Here is a 21,384-nt window from a genome sequence, read left to right as displayed (position 1 = left end):
ATATTCAAAATTACAGTCTCTGTTATAGAAAAAGTTTGGCCATATAGTTCAAGAAATTACTGAAGTGCTCTGTCTTATACAAGAACTCAGATCAGCACGAATGTTTCAACAGGCAATTACAAACTTCAGTAGGAGAGAAATACTAGGGGGAAAAAAGCCAAACAGTTGGCTTGTTTGTCTGTTTGTTCCTTTGATATCTGACAGCACAGTCTGCAGGTAAAAGCTTTCTCAAGCTGATCCTTGAGAAAGGATGTATAAATTTCAGAGATCCACTCACAAGCACTTCCCTACGCGTACATCCTGAGGCTGCACATGCCTTCATCTATTTCAGCTCCTAATGACTGCAAGGGAGAGGTTGACAGTCAACCTAAATTGGCGCAGCTTTTGCTCTTCACAGGGCCACAAACTTTAATTTCAACTACTCTTTGCGTAACTTAAATAGTACACACGATGCTCTCTTTATTTGATTCTTAAACCAGCCGTATCTGAAGCACAATGGGACATGTCACAGACACTTGCTTCGCTGCCCTCGTAATATGGTTTAATTACGATGACTGAACTAACAGGCTCACATCATAGACTTTTACAGGTTGACCCTGTGTCATCCTGATGTATCATTTTGCACCAGTTCAGTGCTGTAAATCAATTTAAGATCTCCAGCAGGTTGAAAAGGCTGGTAATGATGCTTTCTCTGCAGTCTCTGGGGACTCCACATTATACACAACTTACATTATTTATAAAGCTGAGATGATGCCTCCATTAGGCCTGTAAGACTACTCAAATGATATTTTACACACACAGCTTGGGCAGCACAGAGCAGAACACTGGCAATATGTAATATCCCAGTGCATTCATGCTTTAATTTAAAAAAAAAAAATAAGAACAAAACAGTCATAGCCCTTTAATTTTTAAAATTTAAATCTTTATAGCAAGCAAGGAAATTCACAGTTTAAATTGAATAATTTGCCAGTACTCAGAAACACAAGTAGCACTTTCATTAACCTTTGTATTGTTTTTCTTCATGTTCAACCCTTTACTTCTGTTTTCAAACTACAGAGGAAAAGCAAACACCAAACTCATCAGTTTTCAAATATTTGATTTGATAGTTAATATTTATACCAAAACAGAAAGATCTCCATCTGTTTACTCAGTCACTTCTCTCAAATGTATCAGATCATCACATCTTCAAGGGTACACAAAAAAGCAAGTTGAACAGAACAGAGTAGGAAAAAAATGTATTTGATTACATACCCAATGGTAATCAGGTCAAAACAGATGCAAGGACAAATCCCTACCCTCAGGGTAACCTGATCATGCCTTGAACTGATCATTTCTCATAGCTGTGGAAGCCTTCTGGATCACCCAAATCAAGGGAAATTTCTCTCAAGCGCCTGCTTACAGTCTGAAGTAAATTGCACGACTTCATCCCTAAAAACACAGCAAGAACTCCAGAAAGGGCCAGATCTCTCTCATTTTCATATTGATGTTCTTCCAGTCACAACAGAGAAGTGAGCACTCAAAACCTGCACTAAAATCCAGTGAGAATCTTGAAACAGCTTCATAGCACTGCTCTCCGGTTCAAGAGGGAAATTAGGTACTAATCAGCTGCAACTAAGAAACTCACGACCCATAATTCAGCCAAGTCATTTCTCACAAGTAAAAGAAAGAAATAAGCCAAACTTATGTTCCCTCACATGGTTTGCTCCTATTGTTTGACACAACAAGGTGCATGCAGTCAGCAGCATGAAGAATTACAGACACACACCTGGGAAGAAAAGTGTTCTCCGTGGGCTGGGTGAGCTACAGTTTTCATTCTTACTTCTGAGTGTTGCTTCAAAACACATATAACTATTGGAAGAAAAAATATTAAACGAGTTTTCTTTTTCTGACTTCCCCTCTGTGTGCAAAAGAGATACAAGCTATCAGTTATGACAGTTCTTTCCTAGGAAGCATGTTAGTTTTAAGGTGTAGTATCTTTGAACACTGACATCCATTAAACACTGACATGTCTCAGGCAATGATATTTTCCATTTGCCTGTATCTGAAATACACATCTACTTTTACTCTTCTCCATCTGGCTCTAACAATACTGCTTTTATTAATCTCTGTTCAAAATACTTCCCCAAATAAAACTGTAGACATGCAGTGAGCATCATTTCATCCTAAAATACACCAAAATAACGATTAATTTTCAGAATAAGCTGTTGTTATCCAGATACTGTAAAAGCAAACAGCAAGGTCGGACCACGTACCTTCTTCAGATTGATCTATTAACAAAAGAGCAATCACAGCAACCCTGCCTCGGTCAGAACTCCCTCTGACTTGAGTTTATATTAAAAAAAAAAGGTCGGTATTTGGCCCAGATCCTTTAGAACGCATGACTGAATATTTCCACGCCAGTAAATTTTAATAAGCTTTAAAAGATCTATATTCAGGATAAGATTATTTGGCTGTACGAAACAACTATATGAAGCAACTATACTGAGGAGGGGAAAATCTCAAGCATCCAAACCCTCTAACAGGGAAAAGGGAAAAAAAAAAAAAAAAAAAAAGAAGTGAACTTTCCTTGACCTCTAAGCACAGATTTGTCATTAAAGAAGAAAGAAGGGGAGGGGAAGGAAAAAAAAAAAAAAAACAACAAACCAGGAGGGTAAGGGGCTGCGGAAAGAAAGAAAGAAAGGGGGGAAAAAGCAGCAAGAAGATAAATTAGAGGGAGTGGGACGCGGATGGGCCGAGGCGGGAGGCGAAGGGCTGTTCCCGCACACACAAAGGCGGCCCCTGCCCCGGCCGGCCGGGGCTCCGCCGCGTCCCCGCGGGCCACGATGGGGCCGGGGCCGGGGAGGAGCCGCAGGACGGCGGCTTCCCGGCGGGGAAGGGCTCTGCCGCCCGCCGGGCCCGGCGCGGCACCTACCCTCTAAGTTGGAGCCGGGAGCGGTGCCCGCCGGGCCGCCATCATGCCGGGGAGGAGGAGAGAGCGGGAGCGCAGCGCTGCCCGGAGCCGCTCCCGCCGCGCCGCCCGGCCCCGCCGCCGGGGAGCACCGCGGCAGCGCCGGGCAGGGAGCGCAGGGCAGGAGGAGGAGGAGGAGGAGGAGGAGGATGCGCGGGCACAGCCGCCCGGCCCCGGGGGCAGTGAGCGGGGAGAGGCGCGGGGGGACGCGAAGTTGTTACCGGCTGGCGGGCGGTGACGGGCGGCCAGCAGGCAGCTCCTCCGCGCCGGGATCGGGATCGGGATCGGGATCGGGATCGGGATCGGGATCGGGATCGCGATGGATGTGGCCCGGCCGGCGTCAGGCGGCCGGAGCCGCCCCCGCCGCTCACCGGCACACTCGCACACACACTCGCACACACACACACACACACACTCGCACACACGCACCGGCCCGGCCAGGGATCCTCCCCAAATTCCCGCCCCCGCCGCCGCGCCGCCGGGTCCCGCTGGGAGCGCTGCGCCCGCCGCCGGAGAGCGGCCCCGGCACGGCCCGGCCCGGCCGCTGTGTGCCCTGACCCACTGCCCGACCCCCGCCCCGGCTGTGAGCCCCCTCCGACACCCTCACTGGGGCGCAAAAGGCGTTTCTGCCCCGCCGGAGGGGCTGGGGAGCTCCGGCAGCGGGGCTCCGGGGACAGCGACGGATGCTGATAGACTTGGAGTTAAAGTCAATTGCTGCTCGAATTTGTGTCTTGCCGGTGATTCAGGCTTGACTTGGTCTGGTCTTAATACTGAAGTAATTGCTGTAATACCTCCCAATGGCAGAGCACTCTCTATCCCCAGGTGTTTTACACGTGGACATCCTCCTGCCCATAGGTATTGCTGCACTTACTCCTCATTCATGCGAGTAAACCCATTACAGTGTGTGAGGCTTCTTGTGCAGTCAGACCCACAGTAATGAAGCCTCAAGCCGCTGTCCCTCTGAAATGCACTCGTGCTCCGTTTGGATCTGCAAGTGTCAGCTCCAAAGTGGAACTGGCTGGAAGTTTGGAGCCCACGTGTGGAACAGCGAGCCTCTCCTGCCTGCTGTGTTTACAGGGATCTTTACTGTAGACAGATAAGTATTGCGCAAGCAAGATTGAACTGAAACTGATTCTTCAACAAATACTTTGGCTTTTACCCAGTCATCTTTCCTAGAAGGACATATGAAGCAACAAGTGCAAGATGTTTCTACGTGGCAAAATATTCTGATATGCCTGTGCTAGCATAATTACATCCTTATACTGAGGCCAGTAAATTTGCACATGTATAGACAGTTCTGGGTGTGACTTTGACCTCATTTTAAAATCCAGCAACACTGAGGCCTGTAGGACTTAAGGCCCCCAGAGTTTTACCAGATGAACAGTGGTTCTGCCCACCCCGGCGCGTTGTGAGTCTGAAGACACAGAACTGGTATGGCTTGCCCAAGGTCACAGAAGGAGCACAACAGCAGCAGTAAAAAAATGCCCAGGTTTTTGCTTGTGAGGGTATCAGTGCTTCTGTCTAACTTCATAATCTAAAATTCATCCACTTCTTTGCCACATAAATGTGGTGGTGTATTTTAATTGTTAATGGTTTAAGTGTTTATAACAGTTGGTTGCTCCCAAATACCTTTCCCCCTAAAAGGGAATAGTTCCTTCCTGAGTTTTCCCCATCTTTTCCCCAGTGTCACGCACTCTGAAAGCCTTCCCTATCTTCCAGAGTGAGTCCCTGTCATTCCCCCTCTTGTCCAATCACCCCAGGTTCCCAGTTGCCCATCAATATACACCCTGCCCTTTATTCCAGATCTTTCCTTGCCCATCAATGTAAACCCTGCCCTATATTCCAGATCCTTCCCTGTCCATCTCCTAACCTTCGAGGCCCCATTGGCCTAGGTGACTGGTCCTCTCTGCCCTCTCATCCCTGTTGGTCCCGATATTGTACTCTCCTCCCCTTGCTCCCCCCTCTTAGACTCCTTATTGGTTGATGATTTGGACCCCCCCCCCCTTGCTCTTCCCCTATATAGAAGTTGCTGTAGCCCTGGATCTTTAGCTTGTTTGCTCCCTGATCCCCCTGGGCAATGAAGCTCTCTGGGATTCATACCAAAGGCTCCTCTCCATCCTTTACCCCTGTCCTCGGTGTTTTCCCTGCTATCAAAAGCCATGGAGTGTGCCAGCCTGACCCACGTAACTCTACCAGCTGTACCCCTGAGTGAGGCTTTTGGGGGACAGCCCACACATCTGCTGCTGTGCTGGGGGCTAGCCTGGGCTCCCCAAACTCAAGCACAGCGACACATAAATACCACATAAATTGCAAACAGGTGAATTGTACTTGGTTGTTAGGTACTGTGCTACAATAATAGTAGAGGAACTCCCACACAGGGTGATGCCATAGTATTGATGGGGAAAGCCTGGAATAAAATTACTCTTTTTCTGCTTAAACTTTGGACCTTAAATGATTCAAGATGAGTGAACTTCAGTAATCATCTCTAAGGTATATTTTGTGCTTACATTGCACACAACTACAGTTAGCAAGTAAACTTTACCTTTTAGGTGCGATCACAGATACAGTATAGCACTGGACTGCATATACAGCTGGTAAAGTTTATCTCAAGACAAACTGAAAGGTCTTTAAATTTTGTCAGCGTAATGAAGACATTTGCAAGCAAGGTACAGAAGAAACATGAACCTGATACTGTTTTTTGTACTGTGGTGGTGCTTAATCTGGGTCCAGGTGGCCTGGATCAAGAGTAGTGGAAGCAGCAGTAGTATCTGCCCCCAGAGCTTGGCAGTCTCGGTAAAATGGTCTCACGCAGAGGAATACATGGAAAAGCCCTTATGTGTGCCTGAGCTCTGCTCTGCACGCTGACCTGGCGGGCACAAACTCCATCCACTGGATCCTGGTTGCTCAAGTATCAATTCATGATTCACACTAAACAGATATGACAAGGAGATAATTAGGGAAGCACTGCAGTTTGTCAGGTGTCTTGTTAAAACCACGTTTTTACTGCTTTTGTTGTTGTTAGGGTTGACTGGTAGGTAGGCTTTGGCATGAGAGAATTAAATTATTTTCTACTTACACTGAGGCTTGGGGAGGATCAGATTAATATGCTGCTTTCCCTAAAAAAGGCTGGAAAACAGCCTAGGAGAGTCTTTTGCTGGTGTTTAATAACCAGAGTGGTTGTCCTGGAGAGGGCTGGGTAGACCTGGCTTCAGACAGAGCAGTGGTGTGAGAAGGCCAGGGGACAAGGCAGAAACAGTGTGCCCTGGTCAGACCTACTTTGAGGCTTCCCTGGCTGGGCTGTTCTGGCACACTGGCCAGAACAAAACTTCAGGTCTGCCCCCTGCTTTAGGATGTGCAGTCAGAGCTGGCTGTCCATGCCCATTACTCTGTGGGTGAGTAGTATCAGCAGTGTCTTACATTGCACATTGATGCTCCTCCTTTGCACTGGGCTGAATAACTGTGCTACCCCAAGAGGCAGCAGTGAATGGGTTTTTTCTCTTTTTGCTCTGAAACTACATAATCATTCAGACTGGTGCAAGGAAAACAGGCCGTGAGGCTGGGGCAAATGAAGAAAGAGAAGAGCTATTCCTTCTGTAAACAGCCTGTCTTTTCATCAGATTAGGTGCACAGTCTGATGACACCACCAGTCATAAGGCCAGTGAACCTGAATTTTAATGGAGTTGGGGCACTTACGCAGATAAACTTCTAATATGATTCTCAAATGAAACTTTAATCTCATAGACACTTTCTAACATCTCACCAAGCACCTGCCCAATCACCTTTAAAATCTGTGTCTCAGAAACCGATTATCAGAAGGCTTTGCTAAAAGACATTCCTTATGCTGCTATAGTATATATTTTATAATATCATATTATGTAACAAGTATTTAAGAAATACTACTACTACTAATGATGTAGCTACAACAACTATTAGCTTTCTATCTTCCTCTAAAATCCAAGTTTGTTTGCAGGTTATGATTTGGTATTTCTTGTTAACTTCAGCCATGCTTCATCTGGCTTAATCAAGAGGTTCCAGGGATGGAGAGCATCTTCTGGAGACGGTTTAGCTCCAAAGTCAGTAACTTTGCTTCACCTTCATGTACACCAGGTTTCTACCAGAAATTAAGAGTTTCATGGATAATTAAATAATTAAATTATATCAAACACACAGCTTATTATTTGCATTAAAATCACTGGAGTAATTTTCATTTCAGCCATTACACTGTTGTCCTAGCGTGGGAAAATACCAACAATATTTTCAGAGAGAAGAGGCGGTTCTCTCAAGAATAATAGCTTTCTAAGGATACTAGATTTCAATATTTCCTTCTTTCTTTGGCTGGCTGGTACCATTTATCACCCTCTATCCTTCATGGCTTGTCTGCTTCATCTTAGAGTAGGTGAGGTATTAAACAAGCCTCCCACCTCAGCATTATTCACATAGGATATGCAGACTGCTTAGCAACTACACAGGTCTGTTTGGGAAACGTGCCTCAGGCAGAAGACAGCATGTGGGAGAAGGTAAGGAGAATTTTTTAGGAGGTCATTGTAACTGTGTAGCACTGCATATGGTTTTCTAAGCCCATCTGCATACGAGGTCCTGTCTAGCCACAGTACAAGCACAGGAAAAAAGGAACTAAGTTGTGAAAGGCCCTGTAGGCAGCAGTTGTGACACGAGGGTTCTCTATAGTCCTGCTTTGGGGTGTCTAGCCATTTTCTAGAATGAACCCTGCATGAGTTTGACTCTATAGAGTCAAATACCTTCTTGAGACCTGCCTTAGTGTTCTGACTCACTGTTATAGGCAAAAGAACAAAGAATCCAACCCAACTCTCACTAGTTCTTCCTAAACTGGCCCACCATGATTAAGTGGGATTCGTACAGAATAAATGTGGAACTTGGTAATTTTACAAGGTTATTACATGTATACCTCTGTTATATTAAATAAGGCTTCTGCCATAAATAAATCTGCAGATACCAGAAAGGTCTTTGATCAGATTGAGTAGTCATTCATCTTTTCCACCATTGGGATGATAGGAATCAGAACTAAATTCATTACTTTCTTAAGATTAATGTGCCCAGCTAAAGCTGCCAAGGTCCTTATTAAGAGTTACGATTCTGTAAGGTTTGGGCTGAAACAAAGTACTAAGCAGGGCACTCCCTTATCTCCTTTATTGGCTGTTTTCTCATTAGACTCTGATGTAAGGACTTTGCTCCAGCAGTGTTACATTTCTGGTAAAGAAGGGAGGTTGCCCTCTGCTCTGATGGCTCATCACGTGCTTCCATGAAGCCCAGTATTCCTGCCAGCTGCACTGCACCAGTATTGTACTTCCTAGAGCATGGAATTCTCCCTTTGGATCTTGCCTGAATCCACATAGAAGCTTTTGAAGGCAGTTTCACTTTCTCCTGCCTATCACCTCAGCAAGGGATAATGGACTCAATGTAATCAAACATTATTGGTTCTTTGAAAATTTAATTTCTCTTCAATCATTCAGCTTAAAAAGATTTACATAACTGGAATAGCCTAGCTCTATTGCTGGTTTCTTGGAAGACACCGCTAAGATTAATCTTATCTCCCACTTTAATTACTGTTTTCAAGTTCTTACAGTCCTTGTCCCAGTTACATCTTGTTGCGAAAACCACCAGAGAATGATATATTAAAATTTATTCAGACAGGTGGCAGAGACAAAATTTCTACGAGAAAAGAAATCAAAGGTGGTTTGGCAATCCTGAGGTGTTATTTCTTGGTCCCTGGGTTGTAGTGGCTGCACAAGCAGTGCCCAAATGCCTGGGCTGTGTGAGAGGCTGTGTGGCACAGCTTGACTGCCGTGGTCACACAGCTGCCCTAGCACCCATGGGATAAGGAGCCTTGGAGCAGGACTGCTCGTGGCAATATGTGAAGACTGGAAAAACCATGGTAACTGTCTCAATAGAGGGTTCTGTCTCATTTATACCCAAAGAGGAGACTACTGTATCACACCACTGGAAGACTAACAAAAGGACACATACTGCATCTAAATGCATCCCTTTACTTCCATGTTTTTGTTGATATTTTGTGAGAAAATACTCGGCCCATTCTGTATAATGATTAAAAACATAAAAGGAAAAAGGCTCTGGATTCTAAGTCAGCTTGCCTGAGCTCAGTGTCAGTCTTGGCTGAATAAGTCAGTAGTGAAACAGTCCCACCCTCCCTCCTCCACAAGGGCTGCTCAGCCCTAAGCCCGTGTCACACACCCGCTCTGTGCTGGCACAGTTGTTGTGCAGCTGCGAGCTGAACAGGCCTAGGGAACTCAGATGGCTGGGGAGAGCAAATGTTTCAGGGGCCAAGTTCGTTTTTAATTTGTATCAGTTTCCTGATCCGGCTTGTTGTGTAGTTGTCCAAATCCTTGTGCTGATCTTGTACAGAGGCAGGACTGAGGTAGGAGGAAGGGTGAAACTTATCTTTTTGATTGTGTTGTTGACTTCAGCCAGTTTAAGGTGGTTATGAAACTTAGTTATAGACTGAGCAAGCTTTTTTTTTTTTTTTTAAGCCAAGGTAAAATGTTTTAATGTTGAGCATAACTGCAAAGATGGTTTTAGAACTGCACTAACCAGCAAAGAGGGCTGACATGGAGCATGTGTGACTGGACTGAGAAATTCAGTGAGCTGATGTGATCATTGCATATTAGAAAAGGCAGCTGTTAATACATTGCACTACATGGTAAAAAGAAAAAGACTTGTTACTCTTCTGCTGTTCATGAACCAACCAGAGGCCAAAGAATTGCAAGGATCCCACCAAAAATTATTCATTGACTCTTCAAAAGACAGAGTTATTCTCAGCTGACTTAAAAGAAGCCGATAGCTCAGCATGGGAATGCCTGCATTCCCATGGGTTTTTTTCTTTCCCCTATTCTCTAGAGTTTTCCTTTGCTCTTTGCTTAAGGCGTGGAAGAAACTGAACTTTGGAGAGTAAGTAAATCAGATTTAATTAGTCATCACATGGCAATGGGTTCTTAGTGAGTTCTCAATAGCAGACAGCCCTGACAATGAATGCATGTGTGTTACATTAGTTTCCGTTTGCACTTTGAAGAGGAAACTACCTTGCAGGTTTCAGACAACCTGGCAGTCCCAAACAAAGTGTTGGAAAAGGTTGCCCACACGACAAAAGCTTTTAGACCAATTTTAAATGCCACTATTTTCTTGCTTGACCCAAAACTGCCAAATTTTTGACAAACAGGTTTGAGAAGCTTTTAAATAAAAACCCTCCACACTTCACAAAATGTTACACAAATCACATAGGTAAAAGTAAATTTTTTTAAAAAAAAACAAGTTAAATACTTGAAAGTTGCAACCAGTCAAAATTAGCATTGCTAGTTTAATCTTAGTTAACCACTCAGTTTGAGTGCATCCTGTCTTTAATTGAGTGCACCTCAATATATATTCCTTCCTTAAGACCCTGTCTTACTCAGTGAACAGAACAAATAGTGATCAAATAGTGGGGAGTTATTTTGTTTTCTCCCCAGGTTCATGCTGGAGCTAGCCATTATGAACGCTGGTTTTGCAATACTTAGTTGCAAAACTAAGACTGCCTTGCAACTCACAGCTCATCCCTCAACACAGCTCATCCCTCATCTTCCCTTTCCCTGCCAAATTTAAGCTCTCATCTTGAGTGAACAGCGGCACTAGAGCTTCTCAAAAAAAATTCTCTAGTATTTTCAGCCCTGACAAATAAATGCATTCGTTTTTTTATCCTCTTTTCCGATATACTTAACCTGTTTCACTGATATTTTCTATGTATACTTTGCCCAAAGCACACACCAAGGACAATTAACATTTGATGATGTTCTAAACACATAAAATCAATATAGTCTCAATGAGGGAAGCACTGGGCATTCCACAAATCATCACTGAATTACAAGTGATGATCTCAGTCCACTAATACTGTAGTTTAAAGGACCAAAGCACCCTATGCACATCCAGAGACCCTGCTGGTGTTGGAGGTGTCAGAGAGAAGGGAAAGGACTCCATGGCTTTAAATACCACAGTCAGTGGCTCTTTAGAAAGGGAGAGTAAATGAAGAAAAAAGAATTTAGGTGCACATTTGCCTCTTGAGACCACTAGTAGCTTCCAGTGTGAAGCATTTTATCTGGATATCTAAAAGTATCATATTTACAAAGATCAAACTTTCAGCATGGACATCACCACAGAAAGCCCCAGAAAGAAACCGCAAGGGATAGCAATGCTGCCTTATTCTGTCTGAAAACCTGCAATCAAAGAGGCCTCACAGTTGGTGCACAGCTGGTCCAGCTGCTACAATGTCCATTTGCACAGGACATGAGCCCTACATCCTGAGGGACCTTACAGCTACTCCACCCTGCTCATGTGCCCAAGCCTGCAGCACCTGGGGGACAGCGCTGATGGACCACGTTCACTTGTCAGAGAGCGACCAGATGGAGGATTGCAATTTATGGCCTGCAGTTAGGCAGGCTTGCACTGTGATCTAATCAAATCTTGCACAAAATAGGTCAAGGTTGGTCAGTGTTCAGATGAGACACACTCTAGGGAAAACATGGATACCGTAAGGAACAGTTTAGGATTGGGATTTAGTATTTATCTGACAGAGGTCCCAAGGCACAGTCCCGATTTTAGGCTAGATTCCCAGACATCTGAGGTACCCAAACAGGTCCCTGGTCTGTTATGCAGAAGGGGGCCTGTACTGCTGGATCCACATTTCTCATTTTTCAGACGAGAAATAAAATTACAGTCATGCCTTGTGATTAATTAAATAAATCATGCTTGCCTTTGCTTGTGGACACGACATTTTCAGAGGCAACATAAATGGAGAAAAGGAGCTTGTTTGGTTTCTGTGATCCTAGTACAACCTGCTAGCCTTCTCCCTGCAAAATCCCATTTTAAAGCTTTCCAATACTAGGGCACCAGACCCAAGAAATTTAAATTCCTTTAAGACTGCAAACATCATGAGAACTTTTGAGCAAGACACATGCAAAACAAAGTAAATTATATAATCTGTTGCTTTACAGATACATTCCTTTTCATTCACATTTCCCATCCATTTACACTCACACCTAACAATCTTTACCTCAACTCATTTCCCCAGATGCTGGTCTAATGTGGTTTCATTTTTATAATGATTTTCAGCTCCTCGGTTTCAATTCTGTATCTTTTTCTCAGCCTGAAAAAATAGTATTAGAGTAGAATTTTATGAGTAGCTATTATTCTCAAAAAAGACATACAAGTTCTTATCTCCAAATCATCAAGGATGATGACAGGCATGTTACTTGGGAAATTAAGTACTCAGAATGTAACGTATCAAACTGAAATTTAGCCAGGACACTGAAATTACATGATGGGCTAAACAGAGATATGATCCTCACAGATTTTGGTGATTTCAAGTGGCCAGGACTCACTCTGCTCTCCAACTGCCCTCTCAGCAGAACACCTCCTGCATGCTGTGTGGTGCAGGATGCTGCAGAGTGAATGCTAAGGCCAAAATGAATTTATAAGGCTTGCATTCTCTCTATGATTGAATTGCTCTGATGTAGCAGTTTATCAGTCTACAAAAGAATTAATTTCTAGGTTTTTTTAGTCTGCAAAGCATCCCCATATTGTGTGCTTTGTTTTGACTTTTGTTTTTCTTTGCTTTATGGTCATTCATCTTTGCTGAAAGTGAATCAGAGGAGCAATGCCTGCCTTATGGTTTGTGGTGTATAATCACGTTAAGGACAGATCACTGGTCTCCTCCTTACTCCTGTGCCATTTATAACAGACAATTACCCCTGCATGGTGCAGTTGTCAGAATCTCGGGATTGTAAATGCTCATTATCAGTACGGAGACAGCTGAATGCAGTGTGTTTCTCTTTAAAGCTGATTGGATTTTCCAGAGCTGCCTGTCATCCTGGAAGTTTTTCCTAGTGCAGCTCGGTTTTCCATCTACAGCCAAGTAAGGTCCTTTGGATGTGAACTGTGAGGGGCAGAATCTGGGTACTGCTCCCACCTATTCCAGGGAATGACTGCAGTCCGGAGGAAAGAACAGCAGTGTGTCTCCTGTCTCTGGGAAATCTCCAGCCAGTGTGTTGTCTTTAAAGAAGCCCTCCTAATGGCAGTGGCCATCTGCAAATGCCAAAATGAAGGGGGGGACGGGTATGAATGCAGTGGCATTGCCTACAAAAAGGAAACTTACCAAAGCACTCTAGCTGGTTTTAAAATTAGGTGGGGAAGATGCAAGGAGTTCTAAGTCTTAATGACCTCAGTTCTGCAATTTGCCACTAATTAGTTCTACAATGAGTAACTGGGAACAAAACAAGGAGTGACAGACTAGGTCAGCCAGTGGTTTGCCAACCCCTTGTCTTGTGTTTCCTACTGGGGCTTTTATGTGATAATTCTTGATTGTGTATACACTGTCTTTTACTAGTAATCAGGAGTGAAATTGCATGTGTTATACACTGTACAAACACACACTGAAACACTGCACTTGCTCTTTGGTCCTGGAGAGCATGGCTGATATTTGTGCAGCTCTTTCTGGTGGGCATGCACATGGCTTGATTTTTTTCCCTGCCAACCGTCTCCCTGACTCCTGTTATCCTAATCCAGTAAACCCCACATTTGTTTCTTCTATGTCTCTTTCTGCAGCTTGCATTGTGTTTATGCTCTGGAACTACTTTTCTCTGTGTATTTACTTCCCTGATCTAACCCCTAACATTTTGTTCTTTCTCTCTCCCCTTCCCACACAATGAAGACTTCATTAATTCTGTCAAAAGATCATCTTATTTACTCCATTTACATTTTTTCTGCAAGCTAGCTATTTCTTCCCAGAGCGATGCACATATATACAGCATGCTGAAGAAATATTTCTGGAAGCCTCAAATATTCTATCACTCCCAAATGCCTCATTCCTCCTTAAAATCCATCAGACTTCCTCAGACCGCATAGGATCTGTACTTTGAGGATTCCTGGACATGTCATGCATTTCTGTATCCACAGCAATTGCACATACCCCAGTTCAGCTGAACATATGTCATAAACAGTCAGTCAACACTGCAAAACTGAAACACGATTGGTTTGATGAGAAAACTGTGGTGCACAGCTCGCACATCATCTGGAATTGTTTTGTGTTCTGCTTGCTAAGATTTGCCATTTGAGTTTATCTTGGAGGGAGGTGACCTTGTGTGCCTATTTTTCCTTTTAAAACTCATCAGCTCAGTGGCTACCAAGAACACAAATGCTGTAAAAAGGATATTAGGAGCTGTGTGTTATTACATCACCAGGGATCTGGCAGATGCTACCTCAGCGTCCTTACATTAATAGGCTGGATAGAGAAACATCCCAAACCTAGACCACTCCACCACCAGGTATTATTAAGGTGTACAAGCTATCAAGAAGACAATACCCTGCAGGTATGCAGGTGTTGCTTATGCAGGGGTGGGGCACAGCTCAGCAACAGCGTTTAGAAAAGGAGGCCAAGGCTTTTAAAGGGACCATGCTCCTCTCACCAGTGAAAGAGCAAAACCCATTAGTCAGTCCTTTTTATTTTGTTTGTTTTGTTTTGTTTTTTTGTCCATTAAAGGGATTTCCATAGGTAGGAATGCTGTAGTTCCCTTCACACTATTAGTCATTATTTCGTTTTTGATAAGTGCTTTAATCAGGAGGTACCTGTTTACCAAGCAGTGGGTAGCTGGGAGGACTTCAGCCCTTTCATCCAGCAGATGTGGCCAGCAGAGCGGGCATTCCATCACTCTCCTCCCATCCCTGAGGGGATTAGTCCTGTGGTCTCCCCCACCACACACACAGTTTAGGAAGGTTAGATAAAGTGCCAGTTTCATTCTCACCTAGGCCATGCCAACAGAGGCACACATGCAGCACGCACCCTGCTGACAGACCTTTTTGCCCCTTTTTGTGAGGAAAGCAGTGGTAGCCTTGGAGCATCAACCTGTAGGAAAGTAGGCTCGGTTACACACTCTAGCCAGCAGTCTTGTGAACCCAGAGCCTTGCTTTCAGCAAGACAGGCATGATAAAATCTTCCCTCTTTCTTCAATAACATGACTAATAAGTGTAGAAATTCCTTTCTCCTCTCTCCCTTTGCCAATATCTGTCTTATCTCTGGTTCTTCCTTAGACATAATTTCAAACATGAAAGACATGTCTATACTATGAACAGGCAACCTTGATTCTGGCATGAGATCCGTGGCACGCTGCAGCTTAGTGCTGGAGAGCTGAAGCTTAGGATCTGGCATCTGCAAAACCTGGTAACTGGAATTTCTGCTTCGTGGTGCGATCCTGCTCTGTCTTGTGAGGGCAGCACCAGGCTCCACTGCAAATTTCTTTCCAAAGCAGGTGCACAGCTGAACAAACATGGCAAGCATTTATGAAATGAGCTTGCCATTAAACACTCTATCCAGCAAGTAAAAGGAACCATCATGAAGCCTTCCTGGAATTTTGGCAGCATTTCCAAGAGATCATCTGCAAATTGCTCAAGATGGGTATTGCATGTGTGCTGTAGGCAATAAATAAGAGTGATTTTAAGGGGCAGTGTATATTGACAAAGTAACACCTCTCAGAATAGAACACAACCACTGGCATAAGCAGTAGAGATACACTAACAAAACCAGGATCTAGGGAGTGTCTTAAATGTGTATCTGATACCAGATAAACAGCAAAGTCCAAAGAATGCAAAAGGTTACAACCACACTAAACCCACTCAGTTAACATGCTGGTTTATTGTTACTAAAGATCACAGTAACTAGACCTCAACTTAAGGATCCAGAACGCTCCTGAACTCCTGAGGGTGCAAGCCAGCTACCTTACAGCCTTATCTTGGAGCAAGACAGATGCACTCATCAGGCTCCCACTTTGCCTTTCACCACAGGGGGAGAATCACAGGCACACTAGCTGAGGGGGAGCCATGGCATGCTTTGGCCAGACCCCTGGTCACTGAATTACAAACAACAATAGTCTCCTCATATTTTTCCTCCAGATCTGAATTATCTGAATTTTGCAAGAGCAAGATTTTTTGGTTTTTTTTTTGTTTGTTTGGTTGGTTTTGGTTTTGGTTTTGTTTTGGTTTTGTTTTTTTCCTTGAGACCATACATTTTTTCCCTCTGACTTTGTCTTTTTGTTTCTAGTGCAAGTGGCTACAAGGAAGAAAAAAAAAATCCTCTGGCACTGCCTTAAATGCAAACACTGAACCTTTGTTGCATGTGGAGGAAAACCTGCAGGCAAAATTGTAAAGTAGCAGAAACAAAATAGCTGTTTCCATCACCAGGCATGAATACCACAATGCTGTGTGTTGTGACACAAGTCATAGAATCACAGCATGGATTGGGTTGGAGTCTTTAAAGGTCATCTATTCCAACCCCCCAGCAAGAACATCTTCAGATCAGGTTGTACAGAACCCCATCCAACTTGACCATGGATGTTTTCAGGGATGGGCCATCCACGTCCTCTTTGAGCAACCCTTCCCAGTGTTCTACGGCCCTCATAAAAATGTCTTCCTTATATCTAGTCTGAACCTACCCTCTTTTAGTTTAAGACCTGTGTCCTTTGTCCTTTGTCCAATTAAAAGTCTTTTCCCAGTCATGATCATGGGCCAATACTGAGATTCTCCTGTGAGGAACCTGGTGTTTATGTGCCAGGTAAGGAAAGTTTTACAGCATATATTACACAGACAGGCATTGATCTCATGGCACAATTGATTTCTGTGTAATAATACCAAGGAAACCATAGCACTGGTACCATTCTTAGCCTGCTCCAGTAGGTTATGACATTTCTTTTGGTACTCTTTTCCAAACCTGAATCAATTCCTTTCCAAATGAATTCCTCTTGCTCTAATCCCAGAGCCAGTAGATTATTTTCTGGGGCACTGGCCTAATCTGATAGATCCATTCAACACTGGACAATGTGTGTGGGGGGTGATCTTTTGTAGGTATAGCAACACAATCTGTTTTGTGCAGATGACAATTGCTCCTACTCCATGCTCCAAGCTGGGCTGAAGCCCTTCAGCTTCATGACCATGGTACTGAGCTGGAACTAGTAAGAACTGCTAAAAGTGCCAGGTTAGAGCAGCTCTATAACTTTTCTCTCTGGTGAACAGCAAAAAGGCTGGTGCCTGCAACATTCCATGTTGTGTTTCAAGCATTCCCACTGAAGGTGGGATGCTTGTACTTTTTCAACATCCAGTGATGTTTGACAGAGGTGGGAAGACTCCTACTAAACTCGGAAGGATGCTAGAAGGGACTTTAAGACTTTGAATTACCTTCACTAACATAGAATATTTTAAAACATGCTTTAAAAATTTAAAACTAACTTTTTCTTTTATGGGAAAGACAGTTGTCCAAGCTAAACAAGACAAGTTTATGGTTTAAAAATAGCTTTTAAAACTATGTGGTTACCCAGCCCACCCCAAATTTTAAAGCACTATACAACCACATTACCCTACTGTGAATGACCACTAGCTAATGCCAATTGACTGCAAAGCAGCTCTTTTATTTCGTATTTTCTGTTTACATTAAACAGAGTTTAACATGTGGTTCTGCCAAACCAGGGGTCACAGCAGAATGGGAATTTGGTAAGAATTTTAGATGGATCAAAGGGAAGAGGAAAAAGAGACATGAGTGTTCAGAATTTGGCCTGTGACGAAAGAAAACTAGAATTTCTTTTCTGTTGATTATTTTGAACTTTTGAGCAGAAATAACAAGATGAAGGTAGAGAGGAAACTGCTTTTACATACTCTTGTAGATATAAAAGATCATAAAGCCTTGAAATTCCGCTGTAACAAAACTTTTTTAACCCAGTCTTGCTTTTGTCCGTGAATTAAGACTATTCCCCTTGCCCAGGAAAAGCAACTTTATACTAGAAGAGGCCACAGATGGGGAAACAGTTTGATCAATGTGGGAGGGATCAGCCCAAAATACCAGTAAGATATATTATGCCATCAAAAAACAGCAAGTCTGGAAGGAAAGACTTGAGCACAAATGAATACTGACCTTAGCCAGAACAACTTGCTCTCTTCAACATCTGCAGCTGTGTGGTTACTAGGGAGTTATCTGGCATTGTAGGCTTTTTCACATCTGTCTACTAAGTCAGAGATAGAAACACAAAAATCCAGCACAGAGGGACATTATGTGGATTTGTGACACTCCCAGAGGGACTTGGAGTCTTTAAACTAACAAAGATATTAAAACAGGACACAGGTATAATGTTGGACTAACGTGTCTACTTCACTGTGCAATGGAAAAACTACATCTATTTTCCTCTGATGCGCTCTCTGAAACTTCCAAACATGGGTAAACATGAACTACAGTATATATGAGACAATAAATTTGGCATACATTCATGAAACTTCATACTTCTGGGATGAGCAAAATGAATAATCTCCATTTATATTAATTGCCTTACAACACCATGTGTGAGGGAAGGCAACAGTGGGAACACACTGAGAGAGGACAGAGAGATTCACAGTTTAATTCATATGGTATTTTCATCATTCTTCATCATTTTCAACCCCACTAGCAACTTCCAAGGACTAAGCTGTGAAGCCTTAGTAGAAGTGGGTATGACAGGGTTATTCACAGGGAGTAACAACATTTTTCAGCATGTTGCATGTGAGTTAGTGAAATGAGTGGTATGTTGTATTTTCCCCGCCTGCATCATCTCAGGTCATGTTATGGTCCAGTCTAAATGACAAGGTGATGAAATTGCATAGGTGTAATGTGCCTTTATTTCAGCAGCATGCATGACACAAAATACTAAAATCCCTGAAGTATAACAGTCTTGAATAATATGGTTCTAAATTTTCAGGTGTCAGTGGGGATTTGTATGTTATTGCCCCACGCTTGTAAAATATGGAAGCTGTTCTTAAATTATGTTCTGAGCGTGTATAAAAAAGCTCAACCAAATAAAAAATGCAGTAACACTTGCCCTTATTTTGAATAGTGGAACTTTTAATTCATAAAATATTTGTATTCCTTTTTATCTTTGTTGTAGTATAAAACTACATTTAGGTTTAAAAAAATAGGTGAAATTTCAAATTGGCAGTGCAAATTGATACAATTTTAATGTACTAAGAGATTTAAGAACACAAAGCCATAAATTGGTAACCCATATCAAACAAATATATGCAAGAACAAACATAAAAAAGGGTCAATTTTAATTAGTAATAGTCATTGGGCAAGATGAAGAAATGCCATGTGATTTCCTCTGCAAAGTCACCAATATAACTTGAACCTTACAGAAATGGAATAATTGAATCATAGCAACCACAGAATCATAGAAAGGCTTGGGTTGGAAGGGATCTTAAAGATCATCTCATTCCAGCCCCCCAGCCATGGGCAGGGACACCTCCCACTAGACTGGGCTGCTCAGAGCCCCATCCAACCTGGCCTTGAACACGCCAGGGATGGGGGAGCCACAGCTGCTCTGGGCAACCTGAGCCAGGGCCTCCGCACCCGCACAGTAAAGAATTTCTTCCAACATCTAATCTAAATTTCTCTTCTTTTAGTTTTAAACCATTTTCACTTGTCCAAATAACATTTTCATATAGCAAGAAGAATTGAGAAGGGGATTATAGACACATGGTAAGCAAAAGTAATGGTGATAGATGTTAGGAGTAGTAGAGGTACTCCTTATGTGGCAGAAAACTATTGAATTTACTTTCTGCTGGATGAGCACAATGGGGCAGCTCAGACAGATGTCAGCACTAGTGTAAAAGAAGGGCTGCAGCAGCAAGATTGGTTTAGATGACTGAAAAAAAGAGCTGCTGCTTTGAAGGAGATGCTTTTTAAATAGCTCTAATACCATGAAATATGATGTTCATCATTACCATGAGTAATGTGATAATATGGGCTTGTCTCTTACTCTCTTGATATTTCTTTCTGCAGTGAAAAAGTTCTTCTCTTCCTGCTTCTTACCAGATAGTGGACTTTGCCCAAAGATGGCCTGTTCCTAAAAGCATTTTATAGCATGCTAAAAATCTGTGTACATGGCCAACCTGCCTCAAACTAAATGGAGCACTCGTGGAATGAACATTTTGGATTTGTGTTTACTTGCCCCAAATTTTGACTGACTTATAATAATTTCTTGCATTTGGTGATAACTATGGCTCTGACTCTCATAAAATGCATCTTTAAAATACTCTGATTTAATCTAGTCTGTCATTCCAAGAGTTAATTTAGATGTTCAATTAATGGAGGGGATTACTTGGAGCAAGGGAACTCAGAAGCCTAATTGCAGCACAAAAAAAAAAAATCTAAAGTGATTTTAAAAATATTTTAAAATTAATTTTATTCATCCTTTTCCTTGACCCTTCTTTTTTTCCCCATGAACACTGAAGTTGTTTGTGTATACATGTATACAGAAAGAAAATTTCAGTGTCCTGCAGGTGTTGCAGAAGAAGCTCAATTTACTTTCACAGGTAGAAAGAAAATAGATAAAAGAAAATTCCTGCACATTAAAATAGCATACCTAGCTAATAACAGCCAGCTAAACACCAGCATAAAACAAATAATAAAGAGCTTTTTAAATGTGCAAGCAATGCAGTAAAGATGCCGTAATGTGGAAAAGTGAGGGGGTTTTTTCCCAATCATAAATAAAAAAGTTGTTGTCCTAAATACATGTGAACAAGGCCACAGCTGGAGGTGAGGTTTCCCTGAAGGTGGTGTTTGGTGGCAGCCTCAGTGTAGCCTCACACCCTCCACATCATCATTATTCCCTCTGGCTGCAGCCCACCAACATATCCCTGCAGGTTACAGCCATACAGATGTTCCTTTCAGGGGCCCAGCTGTTGAACCATTCCTCCTCCAAGCCCAGTCACATCATGAGCATTCTGTGGGACAGCTTATCAAGGCTATTCTTGAGGAAAAGTGTGATTGTGCATTCAGCCCTGCAGTCAATGTGTGGGCTACACTCACATCATCACTCCAGCTTTTCCATTTTTGGCTCTACCCTCCTTAGGCTTGTGTAATCTAAAATTCAAGCTTTTAAGCTTCAGCCATTACAGCCAACACTAAAGCACATCCAAGAATCTCTTAATATCTATGAAGTTCTTTCAAGTAAATCCAACATTTCTTGAGAAGATAAAACTGGTTGTTTTGTGATGATTTGGAACTGAAAACAGACTGCCTGGGTAACTGGAACTTAAAATACAAAATTGACAGTGAATCCAGTTTAGCTTTTGGCATTGTGTTTGTCTCAGCAGTAATAACAGTTATTATGTTTGAAAACAAATATCTGGCAAACAAACAGTTAAGATGTTAAAAAATTGAAAGGCATTGTATTTTTTTCCACTTGTTTGACAAAGTGATTAATTTCCATACCCTTTACTAAATCACAGAGTGATTTTAACAGGAGGAGAAATTTGGGGTTGCCTGAGATGCATAACTGGGTCAAGTTAACCGTCTGGAAGAAGTCAGGGTACAAAATGTGAAACAGAGGAATCCACTTTACCCTCTGAGC

The 21,384-nt window shown here is 42.7% G+C and overlaps 1 protein-coding gene across 10 annotated transcripts in view; it reads right to left on the bottom strand.

Annotated features, from left to right (window-relative positions):
• The window catches only part of SMAD1 (SMAD family member 1), a 103,065-nt gene that overhangs the window by 40,320 nt on the left and 41,361 nt on the right, over positions 1 to 21,384 (bottom strand). Inside the window, exons 1-2 of one of the 10 annotated variants that reach the window (XM_086889358.1) lie at positions 3,169 to 3,416; positions 1,766 to 1,848 (exon numbers count right to left, since the gene is read on the bottom strand). The exons of 3 other annotated variants lie outside the window; for them this stretch is intronic. The gene's annotated coding sequence lies outside the window, so the exon portion shown is untranslated. 6 more of the 10 variants (XM_086889363.1, XM_086889356.1, XM_086889357.1 and 3 more) reach the window with 6 other exon arrangements.

Source organism: Cyanistes caeruleus, chromosome 5 (genome assembly GCF_971803275.1).
Source record: "Cyanistes caeruleus chromosome 5, bCyaCae1.hap1.1, whole genome shotgun sequence".
Lineage (NCBI taxonomy): Eukaryota > Metazoa > Chordata > Aves > Passeriformes > Paridae > Cyanistes > Cyanistes caeruleus.
This window is presented reverse-complemented; position numbering and strand designations above follow the sequence as displayed.